The sequence below is a fragment of the Aethalodelphis obliquidens genome, unplaced genomic scaffold, assembly GCF_003676395.1.
Source record: "Aethalodelphis obliquidens isolate GAN/ISIS:26980383/991018 unplaced genomic scaffold, ASM367639v1 scaffold4, whole genome shotgun sequence".
NCBI classification, from domain to species: Eukaryota; Metazoa; Chordata; class Mammalia; order Artiodactyla; family Delphinidae; genus Aethalodelphis; species Aethalodelphis obliquidens.
Window position 1 is genome coordinate 47,208,380 of NW_020837948.1, and position 21,242 is coordinate 47,229,621.

At 36.0% G+C, this 21,242-nt stretch overlaps 1 long non-coding RNA gene across 10 annotated transcripts in view; it reads right to left on the reverse strand.

Annotated features, from left to right (window-relative positions):
- LOC113617353 (uncharacterized) overlaps nt 1-21,242 on the reverse strand; it is a 41,626-nt gene that overhangs the window by 15,578 nt on the left and 4,806 nt on the right. For 7 of the 10 annotated variants that reach the window (XR_003431618.1, XR_003431614.1, XR_003431613.1 and 4 more), the window contains 3 exons: nt 2,216-2,363; nt 968-999; nt 276-394 (listed from right to left, as the gene is read on the reverse strand). This is a non-coding gene — a long non-coding RNA (uncharacterized LOC113617353). Of the gene's footprint in view, nt 1-275; nt 395-967; nt 1,000-2,215; nt 2,364-5,011; nt 5,202-6,376; nt 6,489-21,242 lie in introns of all 10 variants that reach the window. The other 3 variants (XR_003431610.1, XR_003431612.1, XR_003431611.1) reach the window with 3 other exon arrangements.

Sequence of the window (21,242 nt, forward strand, 5' to 3'; positions counted from 1 at the left end):
AAATATTGTTCATTTAGATTCAAAATTTGAGATCTTAAGTTGGTGGTAGAGACTAATAGAATAGGTTATTAATTAAAATGCTAATTATATTAAATATTATTGGAAAAGCTGTAACATATAACTATCATCTGACTATGGAAAACACAAAAGGCCATGAAAACCTTTAACATAGGCAAAGTTAGTATACAGATTTTATTTGTCAGGTTAGGCTAGGGAATGCTGCCGTAATAAACTATGCCAAAATTTCAGAGGCTTATCACATAAAAGTTTCTTACTCAGGCAAATCTGCTAAGAGTCCAGGAGTTTCTCCAGGGCGGCCCTTCATGTAGTGGCTCAACATTCCAGATTGCTTCCTTCTTCTGGTAACTCCATCTGAATGATACCTCAGGGTTCTCTGTGCCAGGAAAGACAGCATGGTGAATCATGCACAGACTTGTAAATGCTTTGGTCTGGAAGTAACACATCAGCTCGGGTCACTGTTCATTAGTAGAACTAGTTACACAGTGCTGCTTAACTTGTAGAGCTAAGAAATGTAAGCTTTGCATATCCAGAGAAAAAAAGAGAATTGAAAATATTGAGCATTGGTAATGTTAGCCACAAGAACAGTATTATACTGTCTGAGAGACACTAATATTTTAGTATTTGTAAGGATCAACTTATAAGAGAAATTCACTTTTGGGACAAACTCTGTGTAGATCTTATCCTAGGATAGGAATTAATTTTAAGCTTCTGTGTTTATTATGCAATTTGATTGGATGTAAATTTAGTTCAGTATAAATAGAATCAGCAGCTAAAGTAGAACCTGGCAAGGTGTGGACAATCTCTTAAGTCATATGATAAATAAAATATAGATCACATTTGAGTGAGCTGTGAAAATTTATATAAAAATATTTTCCAGGGGCTTCCTTAAAAATGGGATAGTAAAATTTAAAAATAAGAATAAAATATCAATAAAAGTGAGCTTTACCTGAATTTACTTTCACATTTGACCATTTATTCCTTTAAAGAAAAAGAATAAAATTACTGTTAAGTAAATACACCTTACACCCTATTTCTACAGCACTCTTCAATAAAAAAGTTTCATATGAAAAACATTCTATATTATTGATTATAAGACAGTCCAAAGCTAAACATAAAAAGTCAATGTAAACAAAAAAGTGAATAATGAAAATTTTCTTGCTTTCCAGAACCTTGAAGATAAATGTAATTTTTTTTTGGTGTATAGTTCTATAAAATTTTATCGCATGTAATAGATTAATGTAGTGATCACCACAATTAGGATATGAAATTATTAATTATTCCATTACCCCAAAGTAACTTCCTCATGTTATCCTTTTATAGTCATACCCTCCCCCCAACCCTAACTCCTTGCACCACTTATTTTTTCTCTATCACTATAATTTTGCCATTTTGAGAATGTTATGTAAATGGAATCATACCATATGTAACTTTTTGAGATTAGTTTCTCATCAACACAGTGGCCTTGAGATCCATGCAAATTGTTGCATGTATCAAATTAGTTCCTTTTTATTGCTGAGTAGTATTCCATGTTATGGATGTACTACAGTTTATTCATTCATCCATTGGAGGGTATTGGGTTGTTTCATTTTTGGCTATCACAGATAAAGCTGATTTGAACATTTATGTACAGATTTTTGAGTGAATGTAAGTTTTCATTTCTCTAGAGTAAATATCCAGTAGATGGATATCTGGGTTTTACGATAAGTATATATTTAACTTTATAAAAAACTACCAACTGTTTTCTAGAGTGGCTGTCCCATTTTACATTTTCCTCAGCAAAGTATGAGAGATACAGTTGCTCCATATCTTTTCAGCACTTGGTATTATCAGTATTTTTTTATTTTAGCCATTCTAATAGGTGTGTAGTGGTACTTCATTGTGGTGTTAACTTGCATTTTCCTAATGGCCAATGATGTTGAACTATAACAAAATCTTACATAAAGTTTTGCATTTTTACAAATACTTTTTTAAACATCTAAATTAATTCTCACAAGTATAGTGTGATGTATTTCAAGTGATTAGAGGCTGATATCAAGTAAATCTGGAAAAATCAGCCAACCGTAATTACACCAATGCAGAATCAAAACAATTTAAAACTCAAAAGGAACATGGAGGTAATTTAGTCAAACTTCCCCATTTTAGAGAACTGTGTCCCAGAAAGGTTAAATGACTTCTCACACAGCTGGAATCATACCAAAAGTCATACTTCTGATGCTTGAATCTCTTCTATGTCCAGTCAAGTAGGTGACAATTTATGCTTGAATTCTTCAAGTGACTGGAAATTCACTCATTCCTTGCCCCATTCCATTAGAAAGTGTTTCCTGACATTGAGCTGAAATGGCCTATAAACAAATAAACAAGTCTGTAAATGTTTTGACATTGAACTGAAATGGCTTACTATAGCTCTTGCCAGTGGGTCTAGTTTCATCCTCTGAGACTTTCCTGAGGAAGCATGGACCCTTTTCCATACGACAGTACTTCAGATACTTGAAGACAGCCATCATGCTCTCACATATATACTCCAGGTCAAACATTCACATTTTCCTCCAATCATTCTTAGATGAGCTTGTTTACCATCCTTCTTGCTTGTATGTAAACTGGTCCTAGGTTTCTTATGGTGAAAAATACCAAACAAAATATTTTTTGTAACACAACCAGAATTATATACATTCTCCAGTTATATGAATTCACTACAGGAAATAATAAAATTTTATTTTCCCTTAGTGTATTTCCTTACGTCGTTAGACAATATTCGTAAGTGTATTTTTAAAATTTTATGCTGAATACTTTTATTTTTAAATTGCGTTTCTTTTTTGGATGTATTGCAATGCAAATGGCACAAAACTCAAACCATTTAAGAAGGTTAACAGTGAAAAGTCATGATCCCTAGACTTCTAGTTGAATAATAATATAATATAATAAATATATATAATGCAATGTAATATAATATTGCAGATATCCTCTTTTTAAGCACATAATTCTGATTATACATTCCATCATATGGTTGTACATTTAAAAAAATTATTCATCTTAATTTTTTATTAGTATTATTAAAACTGCTGTTATGGATTGCCTTATGTATATTTTAGATTATTTCTTAAAGTAGACTCCTAGAAGAAAATAGCTGCATTGCATAGTATGACTTGTCTTACTATAACTTTCCACAGTTACCATTTAATACACATAAAATGTTTATTAATATACACCGGCAGTTTATGCATCCATTTCACCACACCTCTGCAAGCTTGGAATACTACTGTTTATTGATTTTTTTTTTCAAATTTGTTCTCCTGATTTGCTTATAATTGAGAATGAATTTTAAAATACGTTTTTATATCTCTTGGTTATTTGTATTTCCTCCTTAGGGTGTTTAAGTCCTTGTTAATTTTTAGAAGATCGATTTGTATGAGCTAGAATATCAGCCCACTCTCAATATTCTTAACAAATATTATTTTGTTCAGCTTATCAAACTCTTAAAGGCGTTTTACATATGCTAATGCCAGGCCATCCCAAACAATTAAATGTAGTTAATTAAAAATTTTTTTGCTAAATATAAGGCCTTACAGTGAACATTTATATTGTAATATATCTTATCTCTTTACAAGTCTGTTTCACCTACCATATTTTAAACTAGTGCAATTCAAGGACAATACCTTAATCATCTTTCTAAAGCTTAACATAGACATTTACAGAGAATAGATGTTCCCTAAATTTATGATATATAAATGAGTGAATAAACTTAAAAATCCCTATTAGTTTGTTGGATTCTGCTTGTATGGTTACAGATTCCCCAAATTTTTTGAATTCTAATTATGGCTATCTAGGATTTAGCCCAGAGTCAACATTAAGCTGTTCTAAGGTTTGTTAAACCCCCTACCCTTTCCAACTTCGAATCAGGTAAAAATTTGATAAATATGGGTTTTCTCAAGTCAGTGAAATACAGTGTTGACCCATATAGGGACCGTTGTTCTACCCTAAAAACCACTGGAGAGGCTGACTGCCCTCCAGGAGTCAGTACCCGTTGGGTATTAAGTCATTGCCTGAAGGTACTATCATCTAGCCTTTTTTCCTCCCCAATTTACTTGTAAGTAAATGATGAAAAGTGTCAATAATGCCTGTTGGGCACAGATAAATATTGTCTACTGCATTTTATTGGCATACTGGTCTAGTATCCCTGTCAGGAAGAAAATAAAATTAGACAGATTCTGGTTGGTAAACCCATACTGTATTTGATTGATTACTGCTTTCTCTTATAGATGCTCCCAGAGCATCCTTTTAATAATTCCTTTTAGATTCTTGCCTAAAATCAAAGTAGTCCTGGTGGAGGGTTAGAGGTGTAAGGGACTCTCAATTGAATGATTAAAGTCCCAATCAAGTAAAGATTGAAGGGAAGGTTTCCAAATGATATGGATTTCCATTCTATATCACTGGAACCCCTTTAGTTGTCCATGATCTTTTCTCTGATTCTGAGTGTTTGAGACTGCCAGGGACTAATGAAAAAGTACCTTTTCCTATGGGTAGTTTGGATAGGATTGCAAAAACTATTGGCATACAGACAGCTGTTACTCCTGCTACAGATCAAGGGAGTGGGGAGTGAAAAGCATTTGTCAGTCAAACAGAAACTCTTTTTGATGATATGAAATACTCTTTGAGGGAACTCTGAATATTAGATTGGCTGCCACATGGCTTTCTGGTTCTGGCAGTGCATGGTAACCCTGTCAGGTGTCTTCTAAACTCTAACAATCTCTGTCAAAGCAAAGACTGTGGGGTCTGTAATTTGCTAACTCCACCCTGGTTCACATATTTCCTCCAAGGAGTCCTTCAGACCTTCTTCACCCTCCACCATCCATTTCACAATCCCCCATTCCCTTCAACCCAGGGAAGTCTAATCTTGAAATTCTCTTTAAAATCTGTGTATTAACTTCATAGGGCTGCTGTAACAAATTACCACAAACTGGTGGCTTAAAACAACAGAAATGTATTCTCTTACAGTTCTGAGGCCAGAAGTCTGAAATTAAGGCGTCAGCAGGGCCGCAGTTTTGGAGGACCTAGGGGAGAATCTGATTTTTGTTTCCCCCGGCGTCTGGTAGAGCTGGTCAGTATTCCTTCACTTGTGGCTGTATTACTCCAATCTTAGCCTCGTTGTCACACTGCCTCCTCTTCTCTGTCTTCTCTTCAGTCTGTCACATAAAGATACTTGTCATTGGATTTATGGCTGAGCAGACAATCCAGGGTGGTTGATCTCTTCACCTCCAGATCCTTAACTTAATTACATCTGCAAAGACCCTTTTTTCAAATAAGGTAACATTCACACATTCCAGGGATTGAGACATAGACATATCTTTTTGGGTGCTACTATTCAACCCACTACATTTTGCTTAAGCATACCATTTTTTCCTTCTTCTTTTAAGCTTTACCTCTTGAAGCTTTGAGGAAATTCAAGAAACCTCTTCTTTCTTCATCACCTTAGCTTTCAAGACTGCATCTTCACATTGAGCACTTTGGAAAATTCAATCTACTCCTTTGTTTCAGTTGCTTTTTTTTTTCTGGAATTTCCCCTTCCCTGGGCAAATGAATATTACACCAGTGGGAGGAAACATCCCAAATAATTCCGGGTTTTATATTTCCACTTTTCACCTTGAAGGCAGACATTTGCCCATGTTTAGTGTTCTAGCACCTATTCTGTTTCCCATAATTCCTCAAAGATGGCAACAGCTATTCTCAAGTTTCATTTGGACTCCCTGCCCCTCCACCGCCAAGAGCCTGTGATATAAGCCATTCATATCAGATGATGGATTCTAAATTGGAACTGTTAGGTACTTCTTAGAATTCCTTCTTCTATTTGGGAAGAGTATTGCTTCTTGTCACTATTTATACTACTCTTTTGAGTAATATTAATAAGTTCCTATTTACTGAGTCACTACTATGAGCCTGGCTCAGTGTTTTGAATGTGTTACTTCCACTACTCAGAACAATCCTATGAGAAAGATATACTTATCTCCATTTTACAGATGGGGAAAAGGAGACCCAGGGTAATATAACTATTAAGTGTTGAAACAGAGAATTAAATCCAAGTTTGCCTGACCCCACAAATACACATAGTTCTTTCTACTATGTCAAGCTGCTTCTCAAGTTTCCTTTGTAGAGAATGAAGAAAATAATATTTAGGGACTCTGTTTTCTCTCTCAGATCTAACCTTATACCAGCAGCTGTAAGTGGGCTTTTCCCTTCCTTCATCATCTGCCTTTGAAGAGAATTTTAAAAAGCCCGTTCTTTGTCCTCTCAGCATTTTTTACAAGTCTCACCTCATTTGGGAGCTTCAGATTTCTTGACTATGCTTTAAGGCCCATGTTACCTTCTTATAATTATCCTTGGTATGTGGTTGTTTTCTCTCAAGGTTTATGTCACTTCCAATTAGCCAAGCAATTCCTCCTTGTTGGTCAGAATTAGGTTCCCTAGTTGCTCTGCTGGGACATCAAATCATGAGAAAGGCAAATCAAAAACTTGTCAGATGTTTTGCTTTTAGCCCAATGAAACTTTTAGGAGGTGTCCAGCTATTTGAATTTTCTTTTTTGATTGTTGCATTGCTACATGTATTGACAAATAGTATACTGTAGGGTATTGTGGTATCAATAATGAATTCTTTTATGAATAATTGCATGTGACAGTACATGTTTGGAACCAGTTTAAAACCTCTTAAATAAAACACTCTAAAGCAGTTCCAAGCTTCCCATTGTCTGTGTGTACACCTAGTCATTCTAACACATTCCTGTTTCTCATTCCCCATTCAAGTCTATCACATGGAGAAATATTTTTTATTTCTAGTAAACTAGTTTGTGTATCTCATTTTGAGCATAATCCCAAACCAGAAAGTGGAAGATAGGCTGGGGAATATGACCTCTCTGAAGTAAAACATATGTTAGGAAGTCTATGAATTAAGGTCACAAAACAGAGGGCTGTGAATTTCTATGAAAAAAATATTATAACCTAATTTTTGCTAACCTCTAAGTGAAATTTAGCATTTCTTTCAATTGTGAACATAGGCAACAAACCAGTGTTACTGAAGTATCGCTGACTTTTTCACCAATAAAAATCACAAATATTTTCCCATCACATTACTATAGTTGTAGAAATCTCAAGATATAATTAGTGTTCACTACTTTAAAATTATAGATATTATTCGACCCTCTGCTAGATTTTGTTTTTCAACGCATTAATAAAGAAGCACATGTACAGCACACTTTTGTTGAATAACTTGATTACTGTATTTTAGTATAATTGGTTTCATTCATGATCCTATGCATATTTTATGCATTTAAAAACATGATTCTAAAAAGGGCTTTATAGGCTTCACCAGACTGCCAAAGGGATCCGTAGCACAAAAAATGATTAAGAATATCTATTATGGATTCTGGCATTGCGTTAAGAGCATGTAGTCTGGTGTCACATTGCTTAGGTTCAAATTCTGCTCTGTCATGGTATGACTTTGGCTACGTTACACATACATTTTGTGCCTCAGATTCTTCATGTGTAAAATGAAGATAATATTATAATACCTACCCAAAAATCTTGCTATGAAGATGAAGTAATATCTGTAAATGGCTTAACACAATGCCAGGCATATAGTACGTTATTTATCTCTACATATACCCAGACGATAAGGGTTTCATTCAAATCCTATTTACATTTATTCTACATACAGATTTTCTTTTTTTTAACCATGTTGTCACTGTCTAAAATTACATTATAAAATATTGGCTGTTTTCAAATGGATATTTGTAAAATACATGTGTGATGTAAGGAAGAATTATACAGTGAAGATCCATAGGCCTTCCATCCCGTTAAAGGGAAAAAAGATACTTTAAAAAGGATGAACATTCAATTTACTATCCAAACTAGGACACTTTTGAGAGTAAAAGAGAGTGCTATTAGTTATTACACCAGGGATATAGGCAAACCAGGACTGTTCTGACTAAATTAACACGTATAATCACACTACTTTTATGTTTCTTGTGTTCCCCTGCCTTAGTCCATTCCCTTCTTTCTGCAGCTAGAGAAGATCACTATCTTGATTTTGTGGTTACGATCCTGTTGCTTTATAGATTTACTTCTTATGTTTGGTCTCTTAAACAAAATATTGTTTACTTTTACTGCTTCTTTAATTTATAGAAGTGAAATCCTACTGTACTGTTCTTTTGTGAATTGCTTTTCTGCTCAGTGTTGTTAGAGATTCATCCATGTCCATGGATTTGTGATTCATTTTTCCCACTGTTGTATTCTACTGTATGAGTATACGTAATATATTTAACCACTCTACTGTTGATAGACAGTTGGGTTGTTTCCAATTTTTACTGTTATGAATAATACTATTAGGAATTTTCTTTCTCATATATCCTGATACACATTTCTCCTGGGCCATAAGAGACATGCAACTTCAAGTTTACTAGATAATGCCAAATTGTTTTCCAAATGGATATATCAGTTTATACTCCAACCAGTAACGTATAAGTGTTCTGGTGATATTGTCAGACTTAAAAATTTTTGCTTATGTGGTGGGTGTGAAATGATATTCAGCATGTGGTTGAACATCTCTTCGGGTTTCCTCCTTTATGAATTATGAATTACCTATTACCTATGAATTACCTATTTATAGGTAATAGGTAATTATGAATTACCTATTTATAGTGTGGTAGTTAAGAGCATTATCTATTTTTAAAAATATTTAAATTGTAGTAATTCTTTACACAATTATTATTACAAGTATTAATCCCTTTGCCAATAATATGGGTTGTAAAGATCTCCCAGTTTGTATCTTGTCTTCTACTCTCCTTATGATGTCTTTTTTTCTTTTTTTTACTTTTTATTATGGAAAATTTTAAACATACATTAAAGTATAAAAATATGCAGAATAGAATAATGAGCTCTGATTTACCTATCACCCAGCTTCAGGATTATCAACTCATAACCAATTCAGCTTCATTTATACTACCACTCACTTTCTCCATCTCTTAGTATTTTAAAGTATATCCCAGACATTATATCATTACATCTCTAAATATTTCAATATGCATCTCTAAAAAATAGGGATCTTTAAAAATTACTATTATAAACACACAAAAAAATTTACAATACTTCCCCAATATCATCAAATATTCAATAAGCATCCAAATTTCCAATCATCTTAAGCGTGTGTGTGTGTTTTAAAGTTTGAATCATGATCCAGATAAAGTCTTGTGGTAGCAGGCCTCCAAAATGGTACCCAATGATTCCTACTCCCTGGTATGTACACGCTTGTGTAATCTCCTATGTGTGATCAACCTGTGGGTCACATATCTGTGTAATGGTATGTCACCTTTTTTTTTAATGTTTTTTTGATATTCACATTGTTGATAACAAATCATATCAAGCATTTTTTTAAACTTTTAATTTTATATTGGAGTATAGCTGATTAACAATGTTGTGATAGTTTCGGGTGCACAGCAAAGTGACTCAACCATATATATACATGCACCCATTCTCCCCCAGACTCCCCTCCCATCCAGGATGCCACATAACATTGAGCAGAGTTCCCTGTGCTATACAGTAGATGCTTGCTGGTTATCCTTTTTATTTTTTTTTCTTTATATATTTTTTGAATTTTTGAATTTTATTTATTTTTTTTATACAGCAGGTTCTTATTAGTTATCCATTTTATACATATTAGTGTATACATGTCAATCCCAATCTCCTAATTCATCCCACCACTACCACCACCCCTGCCACTTTCCCCCCTTTGTGTCCATACATTTGTTCACTACATCTGTGTCTCTATATCTGCCCTGCAAACTGGTTCATCTGTACCATTTTTCTAGGTTCCACATATATGTGTTAATATATGCTATTTGTTTATCTCTTTCCGACTTACTTTACTCTGTATGACAGTCTCTAGATCCATCCACGTCTCTACAAATGACCCAATTTCATTCCTTTTTACGGCTGAGTAATATTCCATTGTATATATGTGCCACATCTTCTTTATCCATTCATCTGTCGATGGACACTTAGGTTGCTTCCCTGTCCTGGCTATTATAAATAGTGCTGCAATGAACATTGGGGTGCATGTGTTTTTTTGAATTGTGGTTTTCTCTGGGTATATGCCCAGTAGTGGGATTGCTGGGTCATATGGTAATTCTACTTTTAGCTTTTTAAGGAACCTCCATACTGTTCTCCATAGAGGCTGTATCAATTTACATTCCCACCAACAGTGCAAGAGGGTTCCCTTTACTCCACACCCTCTCCAGCATTTGTTGTTTGTAGACTTTCTGATGATACCCATTCTAACTGGTGTGAGGTGATACCTCATTGTAGTTCTGATTTGCATTTCTCTAATTATTAGTTATGTTGAGCAGCTTCTCATGTGCTTCTTGCCCATCTGTATATCTTCTTTGGAGAAATGTCTATTTGGTCTTCTGCCCATTTTTGGATTGGGTTGTTTGTTTTTTTAGTATTGAGCTGCATGAGCTGTTTACATATTTTGGAGATTAATCCTTTGTCCATTGATTCGTTTGCAAATATTTTCTCCCATTCTGAGGGTTGTCTTTTCATCTTGTTTGTAGTTTCCTTTGCTGTGCAAAAGCTTTTAAGTTTCATTAGGTCTCATTTGTTTATTTTTGTTTTTATTTCCATTTCTCTAGGAGGTGGATCAAAAAAGATCTTGCTGTGATTTATGTCAAAGAGTGTTCTTCCTGTGTTAACCTCTAAGAGTTTGATAGTGTCTGGTCTTATATTTAGGTCTCTAATCCATTTTGAGTTTATTTTTGTGTATGGTGTTAGGGAGTGTTCTACTTTCATTCTTTTACATGTAGCTGTCCAGTTTTCCCAGCACCACCTATTGAAGAGACTCTCTTTTCTCCATTGTATATCCTTGCCTCCTTTGTCATAGATTAGTTGACCATACGTGTGTGGGTTTATCTCTGGGCTTTCTATCCTTTTCCATTGATCTATATTTCTGTTTGCATGCCAGTACAATATTGTCTTGATTACTATGGCTTTGTAGTATAGTCTGAAGTCCGGGAACCTGATTCCTCCAGCTCCGTTTTTTTCCCTCAAGACTGCTTTGGGTATTCGGGGTCTTTTGTGTCTCCATAGAAATTTTAAGAGTTTTTGTTCTAGTTCTGTAAAAAATGCCATTGGTAATTTGATAGGGATTGCATTGAATCTTTAGATTGCTTTGGGTAGTATAGTCATTTTCACAATATTGATTCTTCCAATCCAAGAACATGGTATATCTCTCCATCTGTTTGTATCATCTTTAATTTCTTTCATCAGTGTTTTAGAGTTTTCTGCATACAGGTCTTTTGTCTCCCTAGGTAGGGTTATCCCTAGGTATTTTATTCTTTTTGTTGCAATGGTAAATGGGAGTGTTTCCTTAATTTCTCTTTCAGATTTTTCATCATTAGTGTATAGGAATGGAAGAGATTTCTGTGCATTAATTTTGTATCCTGCAACTTTACCCCATTCATTGATTAGCTCTAGTAGTTTTCTGGTGGTATCTTTAGGATTCTCTATGTATAGTATCATGCCATCTGCAAACAGTGACAGTTTTACTTCTTTTCCAATTTGTATTCCTTTTATTTCTTTTTCTTCTTGGATTGCCGTGGCCAGGACTTTGAAAACTATGTTGAATAATAATGGTGAGAGTGGACATTCTTGTCTTCTTCCTGATCTTAGAGGAAATGCTTTCAGTTTTTCACCATTGAGAATGATGTTTGCTGTGGGTTTGTCATATATGGCCTTTAGGTACGTTCCCTCTATGCCCACTTTCTGGAGAGTTTTTATCATAAATCGGTGTTGAATTTTGTCAAAAGCTTTTTCTGCCTCTATTGAGATGATCATATGGTTTTTATTCTTCAATTTGTTAATATGGTGTATCACATTGATTGATATGCATATACTGAAGAATCCTTGCATCCCTGGGATAAATCCCACTTGATCATGGTGTATGATCCTTTTAATGTGTTGTTGGATTCTGTTTGCTAGTATTTTGTTGAGGAATTTTTTTTTTTTTTTCGGTACACGGGCCTCTCACTGTTGTGGCCTCTCCCATTGCGGAGCACAGGCTCCGGATGTGCAGGCTCAGCGGCCATGGCTCATGGGCCTAGCAGCTCCGTGGCATGTGGGATCTTCCTGGACCGGGGCGCGAACCCGTGTCCCCTGCATCGGCAGGTGGGCTCTCAACCACTGCGCCACCAGGGAAGCCCTTGTTGAGGATATTTGCAGCTATATTCATGAGTGATATTGGTCTGTAATTTTCTTTTTTTGTGATATCTTCATCTGGTTTTAGTATCAGGGTGATGGTGGCCTCATAGAATGAGTTTGGGAGTGTTCCTTCCCCTGCAGTTTTTTGGAAGAGTTTGAGAAGGATGGGTGTTAGCTCTTCGCTAAATGTTTGATAGAATTCACCTGTGAAGCCATCTGGTCCTGGACTTTTGTTTGTTGGAAGATTTAACATCACAGTTTCAATTTCATTACTTGTGATTGGTCTTTTCTTATTTTCTATTTCTTCCTGGTTCAGTCTTGGTAAGGATTTGTCCATTTCTTCCAGGTTGTCCATTTTATTGGCATAGAGTTGCTTGTAGTAGTCTCTTAGGATGCTTTGTATTTCTGTGGTGTCTGTTGTAACTACTCCTTTTTCACTTCTAATTTTATTGATTTGAGTCCTCTCCCTCTTTTTCTTGATGAGTCTGGCTAATGTTTTATCAATATTGTTTATCTTCTCATAGAACCAGCTTTTAGTTTTATTGATCTTTGCAACTGTTTTCTTTGTTTCTATTTCATTTACATCTGCTCTGATCTTTATGATTTCTTTCATTCTACTAACTTTGGGTTTTATGTTTTCTTCTTTCTCTAGTTCCTTTAGGTGTAAGGTTAGATTGTTTATTTGAGATTTTTCTTGTTTCTTGAGGTAGGATTGTACTGCTATAAACTTCCCTCTTAGAACTGCTTTTGCTGCATCCCATAGATTTTGGATCGTCATGTTTTCATTGTCATTTGTCTCTAGGTATTTTTTGATTTCCTCTTTGATTTCTTCAGTGATCTCTTGGTTATTTAGTAATGTATTGTTTAGCCTCCATGTGTTTGTGTTTTTTACATTTTTTTCCCTGTAATTGATTTCTAATCTCATAGCATTGTGGTCAGAAAAGATGCTTGATATGATTTCAATTTTATTAAATTTACTGAGGCTTGATTTGTGACCCAAGATGTGATCTATCCTGGAGAATGTTCCCTGCACACTTGAGAAGAAAGTGTAATCTGCTGTTTTTGCATGGAATGTCCTATAAATATCAATTAAATCTATATGGTCTATTGTGTCATTTAAAGCTTGTCTTTCCTTATTAATTTTCTGTTTGGATGATCTGTCCATTGGTGTAAGTGAGGTGTTAAAGTCCCCCACTATTATTGTGTTACTCTCGATTTCCTCTTTTAGAGCTGTTAGCATTTGCCTTATGTATTGAGGTGTTCCTATGTCGGGTGCATATATATTTATCATTGTTATATCTTCTTCTTGGATTGATCCCTTGATCATTATGTAGTGTCCTTCCTTGTCTCTTGTAACATTCTTTATTTCAAAGTCTATTTTATCTGATATGAGTATTGCTACTCAAGGTTTCTTTTGATTTCCATTTTCATGGTATATCTTTTTCCATCCCCTCACTTGCAGTGTGTATGTGTCCCTAGGTCTGAAGTGGTTCTCTTGTAGCAGCATATATATGGGTCTTGTTTCTATGTCCATTCAGTGAGCCTGTGTCTTTTGGTTGGAGCATTTAATCCATTCACATTTAAGGTAATTATTGATATGTATGTTCTTATTACCATTTTCTTAATTGTTTTGGGTATGTTTTTGTAGGTCCTTTTCTTCTCTTGTGTTTCCCACTTAGAGAAGTTCCTTTAGCATCTGTTGTAGCACTGGTTTGGTGGTGCTGAATTCTCTTAGCTTTTGCTTGTCTGTAAAGCTTTTGATTTCTCCATCGAATCTGAATGAGATCCTTGCCGGGTAGCATAATCTTGGTTGTATATTCTTCCCTTTCATCACTTTAAATATGTCATGCCCCTCCTTTCTGGCTTGTAGTGTTTCTGCTGAGACATGAGCTGTTAACCTTATGGGAGTTCCCTTGTATGTTATTTGTCATTTTTCCCTTGCTGCTTTCAATAATTTTTTCTTTATCTTTAATTTTTCCCAATTTGATTACTATATGTCTTGGCGTGTTTCTCCTTGGGTGTATCCTGTATGGGACTCTTTGCTCTTCCTGGACTTGGGTGGCTATTTCGTTTCCCATGTTAGGGAAGTTTTCAACTATAATCTTTCAAATATTTTCTCTGGTCCTTTCTCTGTCTCCTCCTTCTGGGACCCCTATAATGCGAATGTTGTTGCATTTAATGTTGTCCCAGAGGCCTCTTAGGCTGTCTTCATTTCTTTTCATTCTTTTTTATTTCTTCTGTTCCACAGCAGTGAATTCCACCATTCTGTCTTCTGGGTCACTTATCCGTTCTTCTGCCTCAGTTATTCTGCTATTGATTCCCTCTAGTGTATTTTTCATTTCAGTTATTTTATTGTTCATCTCTGCTTGTTTTTTCTTTAATTCTTCTAGGTCTTTTTAAAATATTTCTTGCATCTTCCCCATCTTTGCCTCCATTCTTTTTCTGAGGTCCTGGATCATCTTCACTGTCATTATTCTGAATTCTTTTTCTGGAAGCTTGCCTATCTCCACTTCATTTAGTTGTTTTTCTGGGGTTTTATCTTGTTCCTTCATCTGGTATATAGCCCTCTGCCTTTCATCTTGTCTATCTTTCTGTGAATGTGGTTTTTGTTCCACAGGCTGCAGGATTGTAGTTCTTCTTGCTTCTGCTGTCTGCCCTGTGGTGGATGAGGCTATCTCTGGTTATCCTTTTTAAATATAGCAGTGTGTACATGTCAATCCCAAACTTCCTAACTATTGCTTCTCTCTACCCTTCACCCCCAGGTAACCATAAATCCATTCTCTAAGTCTGTGAGTCTGTTTCTGTTTTGTAAATAAGTTCATTTGTATTTCTTTTCAGATTCTGCACAGAAGCAATATCACATGATATTTCTCTTTATCTATCTGACTTAATTCACTCAGTATGACAATCTCTAGGTCCATCAATGTTGCTGAAAATGGCATTATTTCATTTTTTTTTATGGCTGAGTAATATCCCATTGTATATATATACCACATCTTCTTTATCCATTCCTCTGTCGATGGACATTTAGGTTGCTTCCATGTCTTGGCTATTGTAAACAGTGCTGCAATGAACACTGGGGTGTATGTGTCCTCTCGGACCATGCTTTTCTCCGGATATACCTGTGATCAACCTGTGGGTCACATATCTGTGTAATGTATGCCACTTTTGAGGGTAGATCAAAAAAGACATAAAAGGCGTGGTAGCTTCTGTCTCTTTCTCTTGGATTACTTGCTTAAGGGGGAGGCAGGCAGCTCTCTGGAGAGGCATATGGTGAGAAACTGAGGTATTGTGCCAGATAGCTAATGAAGAACTGAGGCATCCTGCCAATGTGTGTAAGCCATCTTGGAAGTGGATCCTCTAGCACTAGTTAAGTCATTAAATTATTGTTGCCCCAGCTGACAGCTTTGACTGTTACTTCACAGGAGACCGTGAGCCAGAACTACTCAGCTAATCTACTCCTCGATTTCTGACCTCAGATACTGCATGAGTTAGAAATGTTTGTTATTTTAAAAATTATGTTTTGGGGGTAGTTAGTTATAAAGCAATATAAAACTAATAAAGATTTTGGCACCTGGAAGTGGGGTGCTGACATAACAAAAACCTAAAACTTAAGAGCGACTGGGACTTCCCTGGTGGTCCAGCGGTTAAGACTCTGCGTTTCTACTGTAAGGGTGCGGGTTCAATCCTTGGTTGGGGGAGCTAAGATCCTGCATGCTGCACAGTGCCGCCAAAAAAAAAAAAAGTGCAGTGGGCAGAAGCTGGAAGGACTTGGAGGAGAGTGTTTGTAGATGCACGATAACTTTGAGGAGGCTGCAGATGAGGTCTTACAGATTTAAAGTCTTATTGGAAATTAGAGGAAAGTGGCAATAGTTTAGCAAATTTGTCACCTGAAGTTATGTGCAAAGTAGAGAATATGCCTAATGAACTAACTGTGTGATCTAGTTAAGGCAATGTCCAGCCAGAATAATGTTAAAGATGTTTCTTTAACATCACCTGGTTTCTCATTGTTGCTTATAGTAAAATGTGAGAGGGAAGAGATGTTAAAGCAAGAACTGTTAAACAAAAAGGAGACAGAACTTTTGGGATTTGAAGATTCCCAGTCTCTCTAGGTGACAGATGATGTTAAAATTAGTAAATGGCTCAGAACAAGAACAAATACAGGGACTTCACTGGTGGCGCAGTGGTTAAGAATCTGCCTGCCAATGCAGGGGACAGAGGTTCGAGCCCTGGTCTGGGACGATCCCACATGCCGTGGAGCAAGTAAGCCTGTGCGCCATAACTACTGAGCCTGTGCTCTAGAGCCCACGAGCCACAACTACTGAAGCCCACACACCTACTGAAGCCCACACACCTAGAGCCCGTGCTCTGCAACAAGAGAAGCCACTGAAATGAGAAGCCCATGCACCACAACAAAGAGTAGCCCCCGCTCGCTGCAACCAGAGAAAGCCCATGTGCAGCAACAGACACAATGCAGCCAAAAATAAATAAATAAATAAATTTATTTAAAAAAGAAAGAACAAATGCAAAGCACTAACAGGAAAATATGAAGTTGAGGATGTAGTTTTAAAGCCCTTTAAGACCTCAGAAAGCTCTAGCATGGTATTTCAGAGTATTTTTATTCAGACATAAAGGATGTACCTGATGAAACTTCTCAAGTGATAGGTTCTAAGAATTTTAAGGGTGTGCTGCATCAAAAGCCCAATGTAGAGAAGGGTTTATATGGAAGATATTTATGGGTATTGCTTTGTCTAATGGCGTGAACTCAAATAAAATTCAGAGGAGATCCACAAAGTTTATAAAAGAATTATATGAGCAGAATATAATGTTTTAAAAGAGACTTTTAAAAGAGGATTATATTAGTATGTTGTTTGCCCGCCAGAACTGAAAGGGACAGAGCACCAAATCAAAAGAGGCTTTTGGATATCTAAGCTTCTATAGGCAGAGACAAGTACCTAGCTGTAAATGTGGAAAATGAAGGATGACTCAGTGGGTGGATCCAAGTGACTAAAGTAGAGTTAGACCTGGAGATTTACTCTCAGGCCTTGAATCTTAATGAAGAAACTGCCAACCTGTTCCTAGGTGGATTTCAGAATTTCTGTGAACATGTGTACCTCATTTCCCTCCTTTTAAACACACATCCATAGTGGTTGCCCTATTTTAAATTAAGTGTGTGGAGGCAGATACTGTGTGTCTTCAGTATACAGCTCTTCAGATCAAGAGGAACTCTATTTAAAGACCTGTGCTTAAGGAAGTACACACACAAGTCCTCATCTACACCTAGAATTGATTTACATTTCTAGACTTTGAGTTAATGCTGTAATGGCATGAGAGTTTGGGGGTGCTCAGGTGGAGGATGAGTATATTTGGCATACTGGAAGAATGTGACTCTTTGGAGGTCAAATTGTGGTAGCCAGGTTCCTAATATTCATGCTTTTGCATAATTTCCTCCCACACTCTTATCAGGGATGATTTGTGGGATTAAGAGAATACAGGACAAGTAATGCATCACTTTGAGTAATTTTAGCTTGTCTCTTTCTTGGATCAATTTCTCTGGGGAAGGCCAGGTGCCATGTTGTGAGGACATGCAGGTAGCCCTGTGAATGAACCATCTTGGAGGTGAATCCTCTCTGACCAGGTCAAGTGTTCAGAAGACTGCAGTCCAGCCAATAGCTTGACTGCAAACTCATGAGACCCTGGGCCATGAGACCTAGCTGAACCACTCCTGCATTCTGACCCTCAGGAACTGTAAGAGGTAAGTATTTTTAGTTTTAAGCTGTTAAATTAAGTCTTGGGGCAATTTATTATACAGCAATAAATAACTAATACAAGTTCACACATTGCTTCATGTGTCTTTTAGGTGAGTCTCTTTTTAATCTACATTTGTTTCCATCTTCTCTCCCTCCTGCAACATATTTGTTGAAGTTAATTTGTCCCATGATTTCCATAGATGAAAAATTTCTGATTGCACAGCCACTGTGTTTAACACATTCTCTGTATTTCCTAATATCAGGTTCAGTTTTTTTGGCGCAAGTTTTTAATAGGTGATGGTGTGTTTTTCCATTAAGAGGCATATAAAGTTTCCTTATTTGTCATGTTAGCAGCTGTTGATATACAATGAATAAACCTATTTATTCATTAGGAATCTTAAAATTTTCTAATTTTATCATTCATTCTTCATTTATTAATACATTTATATAAAAAACTTCCCCTCATTTACTTACCTGTGGTACAGTTCATATAGGAAAGACAGTACAAATAATTACCTTTTTAAAAACTGGTTTTCAAAATAATGATTCCAGAACATCCTTCAGTGTTGATCAATTAGATGCTTTTTGTTAGTTTTATTATCATTAAGAACTCATGAATATAAGGACATTTGATAATTTCAGATGTTCCAATCCATTGCATTTGGTATGTCCCAGTTTGTGCTCAAGGGGATTTCAGAATTTCTGTGAACCTGTGTGTCCTTATTGATACTCAAAGTGTTCCATCTTTGGCCAGAGGAATGCTTTTCAGTTGGCTCCTGACTCCATTTGACATGATCCTAGTAGCCTATGACAGCTTCCTTGCTAAATTGCACAACAAAATGTTCCAGGCTCATTGTGTACATTTCCTGTACCTAAATGAAATCAACTATTACTCCAAGGGCTTATGATATCTTTTGAACAGAGATTTTAAAAATGTATTTGAATGTAATTCTTTCTTTTTATAGGTTTTACCTACTATAAGAGCATAAAGATATCTATCTTGTCTTCTGAAGTTTTAATAGGTTTTCCTTTCACATTTAAATCTTTAATTCACCTGGAACTGACTTTTCTGTATGGTGTTGACTAGGGAGGTCCAATTTAATTTTCTTCCATATGGATATCCAGTACCATTTATTGAAATGCTCTTGCTTTTCCCATTGGCCTACAATGTCATCTGTCTTAAATCAATATCCCTTATAAGAGTGAATCCATTTCTAAAATCTGTATTTCAGTACAGACATACTTCATTTTATTGTGCTTCACTTTATTGTGCTTCACAGATATTGTGTTTTTTACAAATTGAAAGTTTGTGGCAATGCGGCATTGAGCAAGACTATTGGCACCATTTTTCCAAAAGCATTTGCTCACTTCATGTCTCTTTGTCACATTTGGTAATTCTCAAAGTATTTCAAACCCTCCACCAGATAAAAGATTACAACTCACTGAAGGCTCAGATGAAGGTTAGCATTTTTTAGCAATAGACTATTTTTAAATTAAGGAGTGTATTTTTTTTTAGACAATGCTATTTCACACTTAATAGAATACAGTACAGTGTAAACATAACTTTTAAATCACTGGGAAACAAAAAAATTTATGTGACTCATTGTGATATTTGCTTTCTTGCAGTGGTCTGGAACTGAACCCACAAAACCTCCAAGGTATGCCTGTACTCCTGAGAACTAGAAAAGCTAGACAAAATATAAAACAAACATCTGAAGGCATCAGAGAGAGCCAATGAGGCAGTAGAAAATCCAGAAGAAGAAAAACCCAGAGTTGTTGAACCCAGCATTTACTATAGCTTTTTTCTGGGGTTACCTGCTGATTCCTGAGAAGAAGATAGCTGAGAAGCTGAACAGACCATCTGACTAACTCAGTGAGTCAAAAAGACAAAAACTGGAGTTCAGAGCCTGCCTTTGTTAACTCTACAGGCTTCAAGTTGAGATCTCAAAGGTCTATACCTTAGGAAAAAGTTTGAACTAGAAGTAGAACTTCCAGTCATCTCAGCCACTGACCAGATTAAGGTGATTTTGGATTACTAGTGCCCAGAGCCCCTGCCAGGAGACATAAATCCTTTCTATCATCATTTTAGACCTCAAAGTATAATTTCATATACCAGTTCTGGCATTCAATCAAAAATAACATAACATAAATTAACAAAAATTTTATAAATAAAAATAATATAATATAAACAAAAAACTCATAAAAGTAAGATAATATGATAAACAACAAACACAACAAAGAAACAAGGAAGCTTCAGACAACAGCAGACCCCACAGCTACTAGACACTTTTTTTTTCTTTTGCGGTACGTGGGCCTCTCACTGTTGTGGCCCTCTCACTGTTGTGGCCTCTCCCGATGCGGAGCACAGGCTCCGGACGCGCAGGCTCAGCGGCCATGGCTCATGGGCCCAGCCGCTCCGTGGCATGTGGGATCTTCCTGGACCGGGGCACGAACCCGCATCCCCTGCATCGGCAGGTGGACTCTCAACCACAGCGCCACCAGGGAAGCCCCTAGACACGAGTTTTAAAGTAGTTATGCTTAATATGTTTGAAAAGATAAAAGATCAGAATGAGACAGATAATTGGATAGCTAACTGGAAACTATAAAACAGAACCAAACAGAAATGCTTGAACTGATAACAACCAAAAACATAACTGAAATAAATGCTTCAACAGATAAGTTTCACAGGAGATTAGAGACTATTAAAGAGAAGAGAGTGAACTGAAAGGTAAGAATTATCCAGAATGAACCATACAGAGACAAATAAATGGAACATAAGGGATAAATTGAAATGACTGAATATTCATTTAAGTGGCATACCAGGAGAGGAGAGGGCAGAGAGTGGGGCAGAAACAATAACTGATAAGAGCTGAGAACTTTCCAAAACAAAGTAAGACATGAGATCCCAGATGCAAGAAGCATTATAAACCTCAAAAAGAAAACAAATTTAAAAAAAAACAAAGAAAACAACGTTTAGTTACATCATAATAAAACTGCTTCAATTTTACTATGGACATCTTATAAACAGCCAAAGGAAAAAACAGATCACTTTAAGGGGGCAAAAATAAAACCAACATTTTTTCTCAAAAAAAACTGGAAGCCAAAAGCAATGGAATGTATCTTCAGAATGATAAAATACAATAGCTGCTAATTTAGCAAAAATGTTCTTTGAAAATGAAGGTAAAATAAGTAGTTTCAGGATACAAAAACTGAATTTGTTACCAGCAGCCATCT